At 51.9% G+C, this 20,733-nt stretch overlaps 1 long non-coding RNA gene across 2 annotated transcripts in view; it reads right to left on the bottom strand.

Moving 5' to 3' along the window:
* Positions 1–20,733, bottom strand: part of LOC138521002 (uncharacterized) — a 56,765-nt gene that overhangs the window by 34,380 nt on the left and 1,652 nt on the right. For both annotated transcript variants that reach the window (XR_011282909.1, XR_011282908.1), the window contains exon 2: positions 19,792–19,986. This is a non-coding gene — a long non-coding RNA (uncharacterized lncRNA). The remainder of the gene's footprint in view (positions 1–19,791; positions 19,987–20,733) is intronic.

Here is a 20,733-nt window from a genome sequence, read left to right as displayed (position 1 = left end):
AGCAATTAGAAGATCGGGAAATGCAAAAGACTGCAGCAAGCGTCCTGGTGGTTCGAATGTGTCGAATGGTTCTTGAAAACAGCTACAAGTAGTTAAACGGCAAAATCACTAGTATCCCAGGTGTCTTGGCTCTCAGGGTGCTGTCAGTCCCAATCCAAAGGCTCAGGGGGAAGATTAGTATTTTTCTTGTGCTACCAAACATTGGGACGGCTGGCACACATCTGCAGGGGTCCTTCAACGCAGTGAGGTCCTGGGTATCGCTGTGGCTGGCAGAGAGGCAGTCTTGCTCCAGCAGCAGGTCACTCCTCAGGTTGCTGTGAGTCCCAGGGACTCTGGGACAAGATGGGCCTTTGTTCTCAGGTTCCTAAACACAGGGGAGGCTGGCACACATCTTCAGGAGTCCTTCAACACAGAGAGATCCTGAGTATCGCTGTGGCTGGCAGAGAGGCGGTCTTGCTCCAGCAACATGTTCACCCCAATAGTCCTAGGTATGGTTAGGGGACAGAGCTTGCCTCTGCCTTGGAACACCAGGCTTCACCCAACAATTGGCCGACTCTGGAAAGCACTGCTCTCCCAGCAGGGACCACACAGTTGGAGTCCAAAAGATGATTAAAAAATGATTCAAAGAAGTGGTGTGAGACCCTTTCTTTTAAAGGTAAAAGCCCAAATGTGATTGGACTAGAAATAGCTTGCCTTGGTGGTCCAATCGCTGTTCTTGAAAAGAAGCAGACTTTGCCCTTCTGAGATCGCACACAAAGTGCTTTGCTGCAGAGGAAGTGGAGAGGACAGGAAGGAAAGAGAACAGCAGAGAGAAACAAAGTGTTGGAAGTCTTTGCTCCACTGTACAGAGCCCTCCTGTCTACTCCAACCCCTCCCATCCTTTCTCACCATGATCTAAAGGCCTTTGCAAATGCAGCACCCTGGTGTGAAGCTACTCCCTTTGAATGGGTGTGCTCCTTTGATACATGGGTTCTGGGCGTCTGTCTGCTGTGCCGCGGTCTCCTGAGGAGGACGTTAACTACCATCACAAAGAGATCAAAGAAGAAGGCATGGCCATTCAGGTTCCTGTCCTCTCATTTGGCAGACTCAGCCTGTCCGGCCAGAATACACATCAGCTTCCACAGCTGAGCTGGCTCACAGGAGCGGATACGTGTGTGATACCAAATTGGACGTGGCTGCAATTTTTATAAGTAGTGCCATGCACCATGCTTAACTCAGGCAGAGCTTATTTTTAGAGTTTACCCTGCCACCCGCTTGTGCTACTTATGATCATCATAGTTTTGGTACAGGGGTGCATATTTTAAACTCAGATCCTGCGCTGCAGAGACTCGGCTGCCACCGCAGCTGTCAAGTGGGCAACTATGACCTCTGAACCTGCTCTGTGCCGCTGGTAGAGCATGCAGTGAAAATCAGAATACTGATACAGCATGGCACAGATACACACTATGTTTTTGGCATGGGGAAATCAGAGATGGAATTACCTGCATCCTTGTATTCATTAATTAAAATAAAAAAAAAGCCAGGGCTTCCAGATCCTTGCCAGATGGCAATTCATCACGGATGGTGCAGTTAGCTCGCACCTGCAATAGATCACCAAGGGCAGCGGGATTACAAAATGTAGTACTGCTCAGTCACAGCACTCGGAAAAAGGGATGAGCAGCTAATTTGCCCTCTCACTCAGGGATCTGCAGGACATTCTCGGCTGCGGCAGGCGTATGTGTGCTATGTGCTACATGCCACACACCCAACCTGATTTAAAAGGGATGGGGACCCCTGTGCTGCAGCCGCTCTCCTCAACGAGAGCGGTCCCCGAGAGTCTCCTACCTGCTGCTGGCCTCTTGGAAGTAGCAGGAGCCCTTGGAGCAGCTACCCAAAATTAGGCCAACACAAGGCAGTTCTAATTACAGGTGTTTTTGTCAATGCTCTGCCACATCTCCAAAGTGCAATTTGGCACACTGAGCACACAAAAGCCAGGTGGCAGCACTTTAAATGCAGCCATACCCACCTGATGGGCAAAAAACATAAGCCTCCGCTCAATCCTGAGCAGGCACACTATAGCAGTAGGCGTGCCTACCTCAAGGTAAATAGGGCATGCCCATTTTTAGATTTGGCTTTTTGGTGGTACTAAGCACCAAATATCAGCCAAAAACGATTGCATTAGAGTACAGCTAGGGAGAAATGGCATTTGAGGAGGCACATAAAAACATGTAAGCGTTTTGTTATTTACCCAACCATTGACTGCCAATGGCCATGCTAATGCCTATGGCCATTCCCACCCAATTCCTGCCACTCCCCGGCCAAAACACATCCTCCTGGGAGCAATTTGAGCTAACTTTATCAAACATTACCATCAAAATTTGAGCTTGAAGTGCCTGCCAGTCTTTTTTCAAAGCGGTCTTCTGGAAGTTAATGACTTAATTGGATCTGTAAATGAGCTACGGGTGCAATAAAAATGTCTTAACTAGGCCTGCCTTCAGCTGCTCTGTTTAGAAGCATTATGCCTATTGTTCACTGAAGTCCTGTTAAAAAATAAGCATTGGCAAAGCCAACACTTTTGGCTTGTGTATAAAGGATTAAGCATTTGCCAGGCACATCTATTAAATGCCAAGGTGCTCACATCATTTTGCAGCTGCTACCATCAGTGGGCAGTTAATACCACTACGGCAGTGCCTGGGAAATGCCTTTTCCATGCCCACACAAAAGCCCAAACTGTTGGCATTGCCAATGATTGTTCGTAGTGCGGCCATGATGCCTGCTCTTCGCTGCTTAGAAGAGTATAAAAAAGGCCTTAGCGACTACAGCAGATTTGCTGCTCTGTCCAGTGGATTTCTAGCCTGGTGGGCACAGGACTACTCACAAAACGCTCTGGCCCTGTCTGTTGTGGCAGGGACAAAGCCTTGGAATGAAGGATATACAAGTCCAGAGACTTTGCCTGCTCTGACCCTTCCTGTATTGGGCAGGGCTGGCAGAGTGTGTTCACTGCCATTTCCTGGCCTTCAGCAGCAGGCTAGGAAGAGCGAAAACACATTTCTGTATACACATGTGTAACACTATTGGGGCAAACATCTAGCATCTGTTTGCATGTGGTTACAGGTAGAGCAATGCATAGAAGCAGCTGCTCGCTTTGCTTCCAGAGCCTATCTGCTTATCCTCCCCACAGGGAGTAAGGCAGGCAGGGCCCCCTGCCATGGTCACATCCACAAATCTCAGTGGGCTGTAACCACTCCACACTTGCCTCAAACAGAGGGCAACTTCTTTAAAATATTCAATACAAATTGCTCTATAGCTAGTGTCCTTGTATGCGAGGGTCCCTTAACGAGGGTGAGGTGCCTGTTCTGACAGGGTCAGCCAGCCGTCTCGGTTAATATCGCCAAGAGCATTCGTGTAGTTTCCTACAAGGGTACTAATTGTGCATAAAAAAAAAGAAAGAAACTTAACTTTGTTGTGCGGCTCGGCCCTGCGCAGTACTACTGTCAGTGTAGTCTATTTTCCATGGTGATGACTGTGACGTCATCAACATGGAAAAGGGACTTCACTAATAGCAGCATTGTGTTGAGCCGGGCCGCGCTACAAAGGTACGTTTTTTGTTTCCTTTAGAAAACTACACGGGTGCTAAGTGGTGAAGGCGGAGCTGGGAAGGGACAGGGGCACCGGGTACCCAGGCAGCGGGCTTGTACCCAGAGATCAAAGTGGCCAGGAACTTACAGGATATGACATTCCCTTACTTTTCAGGGCAAACCACCATTGTTCCCTTACTTTATGGGAACCAAAATACCGTTCCAGGAGGGCAACGCTATCTCCCAAGTGCTGGAAAGGGATTCTTGATTTGAATAGACGGTTTAGGATGTACAACCAGTTCCCAAACAGCCAGAAAGCCTAGCTTTGCCCTCAAGGTATCCTCCCGAGACAATGAATGGCTTTAGGCTCAGACTTGTATGTTGGAAACGGGAGGGGTGTGTCTTGGCTGGCCAATTTCTTTATGAGGTGTGAACAGTGGGTGGTGTAGGTGAGGCTGCATGGAGGTGCATGCTGAGTGGGACAATAACACACTAATGGACGTCAATTAAATATATTTTCTTACATTGTGCTTTCTTCAGTTTTATTAGGACTGTTGTAAAACACAACGTTACAAGGTGGAGTGGAGGAAAGGAAGGACCCATGAATGGGGTTTGAAAGGGTGTGTGGGGGCATTCGGGGGGCTGACGGTGAGTATGCGTGAGTGGGCAGAAGAGGGAGCAGGGCGAGAAAACATAGTCCCACTACTATTTTTTTACACTTCGACCACTGCTTGTACCATACAGTACAGCACACGTTCTGAGCTTCCTGATTAGCCAGCATCCCCTTCCAGGGTGCTAATGTGTGATAGGTAACTGCCACCCAAGTTGGTGGTCCAGATCCAAATGCGAGGGCCACTAACAAGGGCAAAGGTTACCTAGCACACAGTAGAGCTTTCTTCTGTTGCCTACAATGCTAGGAGAGCTTCTGTAGGGGGTAAATGGGCATAATCCCCTGGGGCTTCCTGAAACACAGTGTGCCGTGTCCCCATTCCTAGTACACACACATCACAAAGGGAAGATTGCAATGCAGCCTTTGCAGGAGGTTGGAGCCTCTATTCCAAGATCAGTGGTTGGCTAGAGAGCTGAAAGCTGTGAGAAGACCAAATGAGAAGCATGGAATGGGGGGCTTCTATTAAGGTTAGAGCCTGGAGCCCACACTTTCTGATTGTTTTAAGAGAGGAAGACAACCCCTAATTGAAAGAAACCAGCATCAGGCACACCAGTATGATATGATAAGTTATTTATAACGCGCTTAATACCCAGAGGTTTCTAAGTGCGGTTCCCGGGGATCAAACCTGTGGTGCTCCGTGTCATCAGGCAAGCATGTTGCCCCTGAGCTATCCTCCCGGGACAGTAGGAGAAGAGGAGCCGTGTGCACCCCATCCATGGGCGCTCCAAACAGATGAAGTGTCCTTGAGACTACGGCGGATGTGCCAGGTTTCCATGACACATTAGCCACCACACTCGGAATGCTCCTGAACTGGAATGACACAGCCTATCATCGATTAGCCAAACACCTTCAGGTACTCTTGGCCTCCATGGTCCGAACCAATCACGGTCTGATGTCCAGCTGTTCATTCCCTGGAGCAGAGGACTGCAACCTGCAGCTCTCCAGATGTTTTGGACGACTCCAATGATCCCCTGCCATTGACTTTGCTGGCCATGGCTGATGTATTTGTAGTACAAAGCCATACTTGCCAACCCTACCGATTTAGGCGGTAGGATATCGCTTTTTAAGCAGTCCTACCGCCTACTGATTTATTGGCAACAAATACCGATTTCTTTGTTAAAAAAATATATATATATATTTTTGTAAAGTTATTCTGGAGTTAAGGGAAGTTTGAATTATTTGAAAAATAACTTTATTTTGAACTGATGAACATTGAGAAAGTCGTGTTTTGCTGCCAAATGACATGGCATGGGAGACTACTCTCTCCACAACTTCATTATGAGTGAGAATTGCATGACACCTTGTGCATACATGTGATAGTAAATGTACCATGGTTATCTAAACAGAAGATGGCTGAGGTAAATCATCTCTGCTTATCGCTGCAATTCCTGAAGGAATTCTTAACATGCATGGGCACAGCTAATAGTGGGGCATTTGCTGCCTTTCATGGCAGTTTGTGTTTTTACTGGCAACGGGTAATAAGGGGAAAGGTGTAAAGGTGCGATTGAGGATCTGAGAAGGGATGCAGGTGAGCGAGACGACGAGAAAGGGGGGCGATGTAAGCAAAGCAGAATGCCGGTGAGGGAGGCTGCCAGTAAGGTTGAGCATGAGGTGCTCGTGAGAGTGAGGGCAAGAGAGAGCGAGAGAGAGGGTGACAGAGAGGAAGGGTGGGAGAGAAATAAGGGCGCAAGAAAGGATGTGCTTGCTGAGTGTACAAAAGGGGATGCATGCATGGGAGCCAGGATGAGAAAGACTCAAGGTGCACAGTGCGAGTGTGAGTGTGCAGGCAGAGATGGAAGGTGCAGGGAGAGGGAGAATGAGGTGCGGGTGCAAAGAGAGAGAGCCAATACAAGAGACCTCCAATAGAGGCCCATTCCCAGACAATACACAGCTGTATTTTGCAACACAGTTTCAGGCTAACTGTTTCCAAAGAAAAGCTGATGCCTTTCTTAACAATATATACCAACATTGTCCGATAAAATACTGCTTAATGCTGATTGTGGCCCAATATATGGTGGCATTGCCATTGTAAAACCTTTTCATGGTGGCTTTGCCCAATATTATTAGTATGCTATTGTAAACACGTTTTCACGCTGGCTGTGGGTGGCTGCATTGGGTAAGTAGGGGGGTAAAAATGATGCTGTGGGCACCCGTGTAGTTATAGAAATGTTCTGCATGCCGACAGGGTGTCCTTTGGGGCCACAAAGGTGGATGTGTAAACTGGACGAACATGCATTTCACATCCTGCCAACAAAGAGCTGTGCATAATCTGAAACTGATAATTGTTCTTGTTTGCTAACCCGTTCCTAATACTGTCCTCCCATTTAAAATGGCAGCCAGTGTTTCTGCCCTGCACCGAAAGTAACAAACCAAATAAGGCACAGAATGGGAGTGTGATGGATTTTTTTCTGCAAGGGTGGGACAGCCCAAGCTTTTTTCATTTTTATATAATAAAACGATGTGGGCAATTCTGTCTTTGAAAAGGAGGCTTGCTAATCAGACTCCCTTTCACAAATGCTCCATGCCAAAGGAATGCACACATGTTGCCAGTCTCCTGACATGTACAGTCCCAGATCTGTGGTGGCAAAGGTCAGGTTCAAAAGCCACATATGCATCCCCGACAGCTGCAAAGACAAAAAGTCCATGCAGGCAGAGGTGGCATTTTAACGCTCTGCACCTCTGATCTAAATTCGAACGATTGTGGAATCTAGACAGTCTAGGGTAATGTAAATCTGTTACTATAAGCCATGCCTGGTTTGGCATGGTAATCGCTAGAATTACAAAATTATAAAACCACTAAAATTTGGTATTGCACCATTGTCAGCTCTGTAAACAGGGCCTAAATATGGCAGTACTGATGTATATTGCATTTAGGCTGTCTCCACATCTGCCATGTGGAGCAATAGCTAGGATTCTGCCACTTTAAAAATACAGCAGGAAGGGTAAGGGGAGTTTCTATCTCCAAAGGGCATAGAAGCATAGAAACCTCCTCCAGGAGGTTTCCTGGGAACCATGCTTCAAAGGCAGGCACTCACATAAAAAGGTCTCCCTCACACTAGGGCGCCGACCTCTGGAGTCCTTTTGAAGTCATTGACGTTTGAGACTTTGTTGTGAGTTCAGTCCATTCCAAGGTCTCCTGCCATAGAGTTGAAAGCAGAAGGCATAAAAGACAGAAGGGAGCTCCGCCCTCTAGCCATCCCCAGGGAACAGTGGGAGTGACTGCTGCTGGACCAAGACATCTCTACTGGTTGCATTGGAACTAGGCTCCTGTTCACTGGAGGTGAAGGAAGCCCTGTAGGTGCCAACCAAGCTCTCTGCAGTGGGAGTGCAGTACAGAAGGACTCTCCTTGTCCCTGGAGACCTTGTATTGGGGCTTCCAGCAACCCAGAATTCAAGGAACCGCTCTGGGCCCTGATTCCCACATTGACTTCCTTTTTAGCTACATCAACCAGGACACCTGCAGCCTGTTCCTAGTTTCTTTGTGCCATATAACGTTGCTGCCTGGACTACACTGCATGTTGGCCCGGGTGTCTCCACTTCCCGACTTGACACCTCCTCAGCGCCAAATGCACCCAGACTCCCAGTTTGATGCCAAAAAGCCTATCCAATGCTGGTGAGCCCCCTTGGACCACCTTTGGTCCCATAGTGACTTCTAAGCCACTCTTCTCTACATTTTCCTGCTAAAAAGCAATCTGGAACTTTGACATTGTGCCAATTAAGCGCCTGATGATCCCTGCTCATCTACCCAGAGTGCCCTTTCTCAAAAGTCTGCAGTCTGTGTGTTTCATTTACTGGGATGGGTTCTTCTAGGGTTTTCTTCTTAGTTTGATTGCATTTTATCATTTGATTAAACGTGTATATTATTATAGGACCTTGATTGGACATTCTTTTATTTTGGAACCATTGTACTTAGTTTTTGTGTGTTGCTACTTTTATATCTCACACCACTCCTGAAGATACAACCTACCCTCGGCCTGCGCTACCACATAAGGTGAAGGAGGTATTGCTTTCGGGCTATGCCTCTTTCACCCTTATGATTAGGATCACTTCTGGCTTACTAGTAGCGTGGGGCTGAGTAGGCGGTTACGCCGCTTCTACTCCCTGTACTACTGTAGACCAGTAGTCATCAGGGAGACACTGGGTTTTTTGCCTTTCCTCTGCAATGGGTAGTATTTCCTGCCAATGTAGCGTATAGTCTTATAGTCGAACATGAGAGTTTTGAATGTGCTGCTGCAAGGCCTGACAAGGTGCTGCGCATCTTGTGAACATTTCTGAAGTCCTCTTTGGGGCAGCGAAAACACATACAAGCACACTCTTCGCTTCATTCTAGATTGCCTTACATTATCAGCTGACAATCAATGTTAAGATGGATTTCTGAACTCTGACCTGGTGGGCAGAGGTTCAGAAGGCCAGCCTAGTTTCTTGGAACAGGGAAAACTTCTGGACAAGCCAGACCAATCAAGGTAGCATTGCAGTGGTCAAGACTAGGTCTCAGGAGGGTGACTAAAAGACCTTAATGAGCACACAGTGTAAAGGACACTTACAAATCACTCCCAGACAGGTGTATCTATATTAAAAATATAAGTACATTTATTCAAGGCCTTTGAAGTTCAACACACAGTAATATCACAGTAATACTTTTAAACCAACACAATCCTACTAGAATACTGGCAGGAAAGGGTTAAAATTACATGAAAAGATAAACTGCCATCAGCCCTGTCCGTGACACATCTGCACATCTCCAAAAATGTACTATGAGAGTATCTAGGGTCTTTGTAATTGACTATGAGACCCAAGTGCACTGTGCTGTAAGGTACATTGTGCACTTGTTACATGTTGCAGAAAAGTTGCAACATTGGAAGAGAACTAAGGGAAACAAAGACTCCCAGTGCTCACTGTCTTAAGGGCATGTCAGTTTCCCCATAAAAAGAGCGAAAGCCCAGAGGAGTGCAGCAGAAGGCTGTAAGGTGTTTAAACAGCAGCAAAAAGTTTGGGGGTGTACAACTGGAGGGAAAATTACATATAAATCAAATCTTTCCTAACACTCGCCCCTCCCAGACTAAGGACAGGGGGACTTAATCCACCCCTTGATGAGTTTCATGTTTCAGGTCGGTTAAACATTCTGGACAACTGCTATGTAGCACACCTGGCCTATGCTCAATGGTAAAGTCAAAGCTAGTAGTAGGATACCGCTTTTTAAGCAGTCCTACCGCCTACTATTTTTTTTTGCCCACGCCAGCTCGGGGGAGTCTTTCAAGGGCACCCCCGTGCTGGCGTAGTGGGAGAAGGTGCGGCATGCAGGTTTTTGATGTAAAAGGCGCCCACGGCGGCGGGCTAAATGCGCCCCTCCGCCGCGAGTGCCTTTGACAAAAGGCGCTGTTAGCCCCCCACCACGCCAGTTCGGGGGAGTGCGCCTCATTGTCATCGAGTGCGGCGGCGGGCTCATTCAATGACAATGGGCTGCTGACGCGCCCTATTCCTATCATTACCTCCTCGCCGGACTATTTTTGAAACTTTAAGATTCCTACAGATTTTTGGTCACAGAATGTTGGCATGTATGCAAAGCGCCTGGAGAGCCAGAGGTTACAGACACCTTCCCTAGGGGTTCCAGACTGTGGATCTTGGTATCAGAAAAGGATTTCCACTCTCATTGATCACTGCCCCCCCAGGAGGCTTGTTGTGCGAGTCCTGCAGCTCACATGTACAGAGTCAAAATTGGGTGTACTGATGAACATGTCATGCTGCGGTGCCAGTGGCTGTCGAACGCAGAAGACAGGAAGATACACGTTACACTGCTCTCTCTGAAGATTGCATTTGGTTGTCATGAAGAAAGAATCATCCCCTTAGAAAAGAATGCATTTTATTTCAACATATCAAGCACTTCTGGTGCTTTTAGGAATACATCTGCTGTGATGCCGATGAGTATGAAAGCACTCGATGAGACGCGAACAGTAAAAGCAAACAAAAGTCCTATCGTAAGAGTACAGAGCTGTGTCTCCGGCTATGTATGGTGCCAGCGATTGTCTGCTGGAAGTCGTTTTGCTGGTGTAGGTCAAGGGCATTAGTGTGGGTTTTTGCAAGGTTGGGAAATCAGGAAGGGTGGTTTTAATTAAGGCTGCGGTTAATGGGAGTTTGTGCGCATTGATCAGTTGTTGTGTTGGTGAATAAGTGGCTACACAAGTATTTCCGGCAAGTGGCAGGTGGTTACTATAGTGACGTGGTCACGTTACGCCTGCGACGGAATGAGCAACTCTGTCATGGGTGTTGGGGGCTGCTCCGGATCACCGGGCAGCCCCATACTCGGGTCGGGTGGCACCCGACGAGGCACACACAGGTGCGGCGGTCACGCCGCCTCGGTTGGGGGTGGGGGCTCATCCCACCCGCTCCGGGACACCAGAGCTCCCCCACATGGCCGGCTGGCAACCGGCTCACCGTGGCCCCGGCTCTGGGGGCACCCAGGCCGGGGTCGCCACCCTGGCCCGACTCACAGGGCCAGGGAAACACACATGGACGGCGTTGCCCGGCAGGGGCACCGTACGGACGGCGTTGCCCGGCAGGGGCACCGTCCTGGAGCTGGGCCCCGTCCGTGGGCCCAGCACACGTGGTGGGGCGCCACCATGGCGCCAACACAAGAACACACACACACCACGGAGTCTCGTTGGTCTCGACTGATGAGCCGGAAGCGGCTCGTCACTTTTATTAGGTTGGTCACATGGCCACTGCCACGTGACCCATTACACCAGCATGGGAGCTACCATGCTCCCAGGAGGGGTGCCATGTAACACTCCTCCTTTTCCATAACGACAAAACAAGAGAAACCCACAGTCCCAACCAAACCCACACTAACACTACTATAACCACTCTGCTATTTTTCACACCCTTTATTAACCTGGGTGAGTGGTTCTACTATCACAAAACACCTATGAGAGCTACTGGCACCATGTTCCATATCCCACCAACAATGTCATTTTGAGCTCGTCCAGGCCTGCCGGCTCCGAGTCTTTCTGGGGCGTTGGTGAAACCGTCCTTCGGCCCCTCGACAACGTAGGAGACCGGGTTGAGTCCTCGCTGGTGTTTGCCTTGGACTGACACACCAGTCACACACCAAGAGACCGGCAAAGCCGCACCTGGGAGGGCCCAGGGGCCACATCGGTGAAGTCCACAAGTCTGGAGTGCCGCTGGAATGCAGATGTCATGGCAGAATGTGTGGGCACCCGGGTGGGGGGGGGCACACAAGCACTCATAAGAGCTGCAACCCTCCCCGTGGGAGCACCACATCCACCACCACCATTCCCGGGTGGTACCTGGGGCCCCTGCTTTTCCTTGCTGCTCGGGAGGGGGCACAGGGCAGTCAGCCACTCCGGTTGAGGGCACTATGGGCTTGCATGACCACATGTTTATTTCAATGGCTTCCCCCCACGGGGCGAGCAGCAACTCCCTTCTTATTGCCATTGCAGGCCCAGTTCGTGATGGGCTCGCATCAACTCTTCTTTTTTTTTTCCATCGTGGGCCCGGATTGGGATGGGCCCGGCTTCTGTTGAGGTTGGGGGCAGGCAGCTCCCCTCCGTGTCGCGGTTGAGGGAGGGGCAGCGCCCCTGTTGTTCCATTTGCAAGCCCCACTTGGTTTGGGCCTGCATCCTTGCATTTTTCCTTTTTAAACGCTGCGGTGCGGAGCGATTTTCGTCTTTTTTTTTTTTTTTCGCGCGGGCCCATTTGGATTTGGGCCCGCATCATGTGTTCCTTTATCACGGGCCGATGGGGGCAGCAGCGCTGTGGTGGGCGGTCTGCTGGCATGCTGGGGGAGAGGCCGCTCACCTCTCCATCCGGGGCGACATCGCGTGTGTTGGTCCGGTCCGAGTGCCAGCATTCCCTTCCTGTTGGTGGTGGGGGAGGGGTGCAGCCACCCACGCGGCCTATGCCGCGAACATCTTCAGTCTCCCTCGGGGGACGGGCGGGCCGCTCGCCCACCATGTTTTTCTTGCGGGCCCAGCTGGTGTTGGGCCCGCCTCCTTCTCTGTGCGGCCGACGCCGCAGGACACTGTCACTCCCCTCTCTGGGGGGAGGGGAAAAACGGCCTCCCCCGATATGCGGCCGATGCCGCGGACCTCTCCCTTCCTTGGGCCAGTCCTCCCCCCAGATGGGGGGGGGAGCAGCTCACGCGACCACCGCCGCACATCCTCCTCCCTGCGGGGAAACAAACAGCTGCTCCTCTCTGGGCCACCTCCCATTGTTGTGGCCCGGCCGCAAACTCCTCTTGGCGGGCCCCGTTGGTGATGGGCCCGCATCCCTCCATGCGGCACAGCCGCCGACCTGTTCCGTCTCCGTCGGGGGACGGACGGGCAGCCTGCCAGCCTTCCATTGCGGGCCCAGTTGTATACGGGCCCGCCACCGCATGCGCTATCCAGGCACACGGGGATCCCATCCTCGTCGCCATTGTTGGGGGCTGCTCCGGATCACCGGGCAGCCCCATACTCGGGTCGGGTGGCACCCGACGAGGCACACACAGGTGCGGCGGTCACGCCGCCTCGGTTGGGGGTGGGGCTCATCCCACCCGCTCCGGGACACCAGAGCTCCCCACATGGCTGGCTGGCAACCGGCTCACCGCGGCCCCGGCGCTGGGGGCACCCAGGCCGGGGTCGCCACCCTGGCCCGACTCACAGGGCCAGGGAAACACACATGGACGGCGTTGCCCGGCAGGGGCACCGTCCGGACGGCGTTGCCCGGCAGGGGCACCGTCCTGGAGCTGGGCCCCGTCCGTGGGCCCAGCACACGTGGTGGGGCGCCACCATGGCGCCAACACAAGAACACACACACACCACGGAGTCTCGTTGGTCTCGACTGATGAGCCGGAAGCGGCTCGTCACTTTTATTAGGTTGGTCACATGGCCACTGCCACGTGACCCATTACACCAGCATGGGAGCTACCATGCTCCCAGGAGGGGTGCCATGTAACAATGGGGAACAAATGGGGCAGTCCCGTGCATGCGCTGCAGAGTGCAGGTGGAGCCTGGATGGAATACCCGCGTGAGTGTCTCTCTGTGGGGGCACGGGGGCTATCGCAGTGCAAGGCCGTGTGGCATTATAACAATGGCGATGAGGAGGTCACTCACCCGGACCCACGTGCTGGATCAGCTGGGCCTGACAGAGGTATCAGGGAACGGTCAATCCGCTCGGCAGCTGTGTCAGCACACGAGAGGAAGGTGAGACACACCCTGTAACACGCCAGCAAGAAGGAGGTTGTGGCTTCCCAGCCAGGAAGTGCACGTGCGCCCCCAGGACAATATTTGCAGCACTTTCTTTTTTAATTCTCCTTTTTCCTGTCCTGCAAGAGGAGTTTTGTGAGTTTTTTTTTCTTTGCCCCCCCCCCCCCCCCTGAATTTTTGGAAGCCTTGTAGCTGCTGCTTGGTATTTTGAGACACTCTGCGCGGATTCCTTAGGCGGTCACGCTGGGTTGCAGCCCTCTGGCGGGGGGGGGGGGGGGGGGGGGGGGGGGTACCGGCCTGTGCGCACTGTGTGACGCTGCATGGCCTTATAACAGTTACGTTGGGTGGTTTGAGGTCCTGCATTTGATGCAGGGCTGATCAGGTTTCACAATTGAGCAGAATAGGTGATTGCAGACGATGGCCCACCTGCTGTATGGCTACTTCTGAGCACTCTGCCTTTTGCAATCTATTAATTCTGGTCTCATTTTCATTATCCTGATTATGTAACCAGGCGATGAGATCCAGGGCCTGCAACTTTCAGCTCTCCGGGGGCTGCAACTTTCAGCTCTCCGGGGGCTGCAACTTTCAGCTCTCCGGGGGCAGGGGCGATTCTTGACAGACCAGGGACACCAATTCACGCAGGTCCTGCGAGGAACTTCCCACTGACCCTTTTTTACATACTGAGCTGGTGAGGTTTCCAATAGTTGTTGGCCATGGAACTCTAATAAGTCAATCCCCCTAAAATATGTTCAGGGGGTGGGCGGGGATCAAGCCCATCTGCTCTTGATTGCATGAAGGAGGACATGCAAACACCACCACCAGCTAAGAGACCCTCGGAACCTGAACGCAACCAGCACAGACTTGGTTCCAAGAAATGGGACTTGCAGTTACAAAGCTCCCAGAATCCAATGGTCGGCAGACACAGGGGAGTGCATGGGCAATGGAGGGAAAGCTAGCAGCAAGAAGAAAACTCTGCGATGAAAAGGCAGAGGTACAAAAGGAGGCTACGAGCACTGTAAGGAGACATGATTTCCTCCCTAGCAGAGGAAACTTTCGGATATGCGTCAACCCAGCAGAGGGTAGGGAAGCAGGGTCTGTGCACACGTGTAGGGAGCAGGATCTGTGCACACGGGCAAGGAAGCAGGATCTGGGCGCACGGGCAAGGAAGCAGGATCTGGGCGCACGGGCAAGGAAGCAGGATCTGGGCGCACGGGCAAGGAAGCAGGATCTGGGCGCACGGGTAGGGAAGCAGGATCTGGGCGCACGGGTAGGGAAGCTGGGTCTGCGCACACCGGTGGGGAAGCAGGATCTGCGCACACCGGTGGGGAAGCAGGATCTGGGCACATGGGTAAGGAAACAGGATCTGGGCACATGGGTAAGGAAACAGGATCTGGGCACATGGGTAAGGAAACAGGATCTGGGCACATGGGTAGGGAAGGAGGGTCTGCGCCCACGGGTAGGGAAGGAGGATCTGGGCACATAGGTAAGGAAGCAGGATCTGGGCACACGGGTAGGAACACAGGGTCTGCGCACACGGGTGGGGCAGCAGGATCTGGGCACACGGGTAGGAACACAGGGTCTGCGCACACGGGTGGGGCAGCAGGATCTGGGCACACGGGTAGAGAAGCAGGGTCTGCGCACACGGGTAGGGAAGCAGGGTCTGCACACACGGGTAGGGAAGCAGGGTCTTTGCACACGGGCATGGAAGCAGGATCTATGCACACAGGTAGGGAAGCACAATCTGTGCACACGTGTAAGGAAGCAGGATCTGGGCACTTTAAGGAACTCATGGTGGCAACAGTAAAGACAGACACAAGTGATCACAGTACAAGGGTTTGTATTAAACTGTATAGGAGGGTTGGAAAACACCTAATCTAAACCTAAATCTAAGATAGGAGCAAGCTACGACCATCAAATAATAAAAAGGCAGTCTGTGTGGCGTCTTGTCAAATAAAAGGGCCTATACTAAGAAAAACCTATTGCCAATCCTTACGCTAAATACAAACAAAGAGTATGGGATTGGATTCACAGGAAAGAAAGAAGAGTTCACAAATAATAAGTCAGGATGCGGTAGTCGAGGCCTCCCTTCCCCACGTTTTGAGCACAGGACAAGGTGGGATTCCGGAGCACAGCACACGCTCGAGCTTTCCTAACACGAGACAACAGTTCTGCTCTCAGGTATCAGGACCTTCGGTCGTTAAGTCTATTTTCTACAAAAAGTCTCTTGCCTCCGGATGTGTTTCCAAAAATAATAAACAAAAGTTCCTTTCTGTTTGCACGTTGGGTGATGCCTTTTCACCCTTGCATCCCCCTCTTCTGGGCGCAGACCCTTCTCGAATGTTAGCCTCCCTCCGTCAGCTTCATTATGGCTTTCAATACAATCTCATCTGTGCCATTCACAAATCTTAATGGCTTTTTGAACAGTTCACTGTGGACACCCCTCTGCCGGGTTCACTCTTGTCAACACACTATTTATCGGTACTTTTGGCTTTGCCCCCTCTTCATCGGCATCCCTCCATCGGGTTCACTGTTGCCAATTTTGTCAATCACACAATTGTTAGAACAGCTCTTACGATGCGGGATTCACTTACCTTAGCTTCACAACCATCTGTCGGTCAAAGGCTTTCGACTGTACAGAGCATTTTACTAGACCCCTGTATGACCACTTTGACTCCTTTCTTGCCTTTTCAAAGGCCTTCTGGTTATGGTGGTTTCATGAATAGGGTAATCGCCCAGAGTTTCCCAAGTGAGCACCCACGTGGTTCCTGACTCCTCTGTAGCTGGTTTTCCCCTCTCACATTAATAGTTCTTTGTATTTCTTCAATTGGTCGTTTGCTACTTTTGTTCAACACAGTTCGGTTTCTTATCGGCTCTCGCCTCGACTCACTGGCTATGATGAACCGCTTGGCTTTTCTTTTCTCTGGACTCAAGGCTGGTACCACGGTGGAAAACATCTCTCCCCAGCTTGGTTATCAGCAGAGGAGGGCCCAGTGTACCGTTGACATCTGTTGCAACACACTCTGGCTATTGTTCCTGGTCTTACGATTCCTTCCGTGGAGGTTTCACAGGCCTGGCTCAGAAAGGGCAAGGTCACTTCTCTCCTTGTCAGCCTCTCAGTTTGCGCCATGTTTCTCTTCCTCTTGTTTCTTGTACTCTCATGCTCCACCTTTTATCCCTGCAGGGAAGGGAAGGGGCAGTCAGGTGTGTGTGATTCTGGTCAATTACCTGACTTTGCTTGACCCTCGTGGTGGGACATGTCAAGTAAACCTCTCTGGTGTTTGTCCGTCTTTCGTGATGTGCAAAAGTGTTTGTGTCATAAAAGGGTGGAGTGTTTGAGTAACCTACGGGGTAGGAAGGGGAGAAGGTGTTATAAGAAGGGCAAATTATATTCCTCATCTAAGGGGGGTAGGTGAATTTGGAAGGGTGCGTTTGGTATGGTTTGTGAAATGAATAGGGGGGAATTATGAGAAAAGTCGTGTTTCAGCAATGCTGACTGGGAGTTCGAAAAATAATAACCTGGGGGACGTGGAAAGGAGTGCCCGGGAGTGTTTAGGTAGGACGTGGGAAAACAAGGATTCTGGGGGAGATACATTTTGGGTGAAACCAGGTTTGGGATCCTAGGGGATTGGTTATATACGGAGGGGTCGTTAGATCTTGGCAGGAGAGATTCAATGGGAGGAAGGGAGGCATATGTATACAGCCTACAAAGGCCTCAGGGATCTCGTCCTCTCCATCTTCCCCGGTATAATACCACGCTTCACCAGGGATACTTCCCTGAGCACAACCCCGGGCACCCCATCCAGGTGATCCTCTCTCACTCGTCTGCCCCTAGGATTGGGGTCGTAGAGCTTCACCCCTTCCCAGGCCACCTGAATAAGGGGTCCTCGAGGTCTGCTTGTGAGAATACCCTCAGGTTTCTCACAGCACACAGGTAAGGAAGCAGGATCTGCGCACAAGGGTGTGGAAGCAGGATCTGCGCACACATGTAGGAATGCAAGATTTGCGCACTCGGGTGGGGAAGCAGGATCTGGGCACACGCGTGGGGAAGCAGGATCTGGGCACACGCGTGGGGAAGCAGGATCTGGGCACACGCAGGTTGGAACACAGGATCTGGACAGACAGGTAAGGAAGCAGGATCTGGGCGCACAAGTGGGGAAGCAGGATCTGGGCACACGGGTGGGGAAGCAGGATCTGGGCGCATGGGTGGGGAAGCAGGATCTGGGGGCGCATGGGTGGGGAAGCAGGATCTATGCGCACGGGTGGGGAAGTAGGATCTATGCGCACGGGTGGGGAAGTAGGATCTATGCGCACGGGTGGGGAAGCAGGATCTATGGGCACATGGGTAGGGAAGCAGGATCTGTGCACACGGGTGGGGAAGCAGGATCTGTGCACATGGGTGGGGAAGCAGGATCTGTGCACACGGGTAGGAACGCAGGATCTGGGCACACGGGTAGGAACGCAGGATCTGGGCACACGGGTAGGAACGCAGGATCTGGGCACACGGGTGGGGCAGCAGGATCTGGGCACACGGGTGGGGCAGCAGGATCTGGGCACACGGGTGGGGCAGCAGGATCTGGGCACACGGGTGGGGGAGCAGGATCTGGGACACGGGTGGGAGAGCAGGATCTGGGCACACCGGTGGGGCAGCAGGACCTGGGCACATGGGTGGAGCAGCAGGATCTGTGCACATGGGTAGGGACGCTGGGTCTGTGCACACAGACGGATAGGGAAGCAGGATCTATGCGCACGGGTGGGGAAGTAGGATCTATGCGCACGGGTGGGGAAGCAGGATCTATGCGCACGGGTAGGGAAGCAGGATCTGTGCACACGGGTGAGGAAGCAGGATCTGGGCACACGGGTAGGAACACAGGATCTGCGCACACAGGTGGGGCAGCAGGATCTGGGCACACGGGTAGGAACGCAGGATCTGCGCACACGGGTGGGGCAGCAGGATCTGGGCACACGGGTGGGGCAGCAGGATCTGGGCACACGGGTGGGGGAGCAGGATCTATGCACACGGGTGGGGGAGCAGGATCTGGGCACACGGGTAGGAACGCAGGATCTGGGCACACGGGTAGGAACGCAGGATCTGGGCACACGGGTGGGGCAGCAGGATCTGGGCACACGGGTGGGGCAGCAGGATCTGGGCACACGGGTGGGGCAGCAGGATCTGGGCACACCGGTGGGGCAGCAGGACCTGGGCACATGGGTGGGGCAGCAGGATCTGTGCACATGGATAGGGAAGCTGGGCCTGTGCACACAGACGGATAGGGAAGCAGGATCTGGGCACACGGGTGGGGCAGCAGGATCTGGGCACATGGGTGGGGCAGCAGGATCTGGGGACACGGGTCTGCAAACTGCTGGTAATCGGTCTGGAGAAGGACCCGCTCTTTTTGGCTCGCCATTTCCACCGGCCCACTCAATTGCCCTGCCTACTCTGCACGCCTGTGCAAGCACCTGCTGGGGGTGGGGCGGGGGGAGGAGGGGGACAGAAGAGCAGAGTGCATCAATCACTGTCACAAACAAGGAAAGAGGCTGTCGGCAGAGCAGCCTACCCTCGCACTTGCACATCAGAATTTTCCAGAGTATGCACTTTGGGATCAGTTACACTCTCAAATGCAGTGGAACCAGGGTAGGTGTGGGTTACTCACGTTTACCCCTGTCAGCAGCCAGGCCAAGAGCAGGCGTCTCGTGAGACTGCTGAGATAATGCACATTTTACAAGGAATGACCTTAAACCTGCCCACTACAGGGAAACTTGGCTTTGTGCCCGTTCAAACATATTCAAGTCACATAGTATTGGAGCAGTTTTTAGGGCAGCGACTCTTGGCCCATACATTGTAGACAGGTGAGTTGCAGAGAGCTTGACATGGCTGCCACGTTCCTTGTGTGCTGATGAGAATACTCTGTGCAGACGAGTCAGGGGCCACTTTGAAGGTAAGACCTTTAATTAGATGTACGTTCAGGATAACAGAAGGTAAGTACATCCACCAGCCCCTTTACTCAGTGACAAGGTATATACATCAGGTAAGTCCAAGGGTAAGTAAGTAATTTCTAATTAATGTAATTAAACAAACAAGTAGAAAGGTATAAGAGACATCCACCGGCCTCCACACTCACAGGCTGCTTCACTCCAACTGACATCCATGGAATTTACAGGGGCACTCACACCACAACATTCCACAGGCATACATTCCAACAGGCATTCTATCAAGCAAGCATTCATGCAGGACCATGGCAGGGGAGACACAAGACAGAACATGTGCCCAGCATAACACTAGGGCTGCTCTCCGTAACCGAACTTTAGAAAGCACATTTTGCCCCCAACTATGCATGGGTGCCCACCTATGGCTGTTACTCACCCCTCCTTTGGTAGTCACGTCAGCTCTCTTGTTCCTCACCTTTAGAATAGATCAGTGTCAAGCAGAGTTAGTAGGCAGCGCATGTGACACCGCCACAGGGGAACTCTCGGAGACTCACAGCAGCAGTGACGCAACCAGACCAACATTTCTTTGGAGGGGCCACTCTTCAAAAGGTGGGGCGATTACCGTCAGATACTGTGTGAGAGCAGAGCAAACTTTTACTTGTGGGCGTGGGGGACCCTTCTCCGCCAAATAATGTTTGTAGAAACGAATGTCAAATTAGCAGGAAATGGGGGCATTTAAAGCACATCAGGCATAGCTCTCAACCATTTGCCTCGCAAAGGCGGGTGAAATCACCCGATTTTGTTTTTGGCGGGTGAGACGCCCATTTGAATGAATGGGAGTGCAGGAGGCTTGGCGGGTGAGTCAGCCCTTTGCAAGGCGGGTGACACCCGCCAAAAGCGGGTGAGTTGAGAGCTATGCATCAGGGAACTGATGCTGTCCGTAAACATGATAGGATTAAAGGACAAAACGCACATTTTTGTTGGCACTTGCCAGCATGGTAATGTCATGGTTGGCTTTGCCAGCTGCTAGTCCACTGTGCGTGCCCAGCTGCATTGTGGCAATAAGCCACGAGACTGCGGGCCAATACCACCCCAGGTAATGCTCCCGGGGCCGTAGTTACAGGCCCGAGCGTAGCAAGGGCCTTAACGAAGCCCCGGGGGCATTACCTTGAGCGGGATTGGCCCGCAGTCGAGGGGCTTATTGCCATTAGTACCCCGGCCGTTAGACCGGGGTACTAATTGCTTTTTTTTCTGTTCCGAAACACGTTTCGGAACAGAAAAAAATAAAAAAGAAACGGCAAAAAAATGGCCACCAGGAAAGGGAAAAGGTAGTCCGTTTTCCCTTTCCATGGCGGCCATTGGGAGAAGGCACGCTGGG

This window comes from Ambystoma mexicanum, chromosome 13 (genome assembly GCF_040938575.1).
Source record: "Ambystoma mexicanum isolate Mex_15411 chromosome 13, UKY_AmexF1_1, whole genome shotgun sequence".
Classification (NCBI taxonomy): Eukaryota; Metazoa; Chordata; class Amphibia; order Caudata; family Ambystomatidae; genus Ambystoma; species Ambystoma mexicanum.
This window is presented reverse-complemented; position numbering and strand designations above follow the sequence as displayed.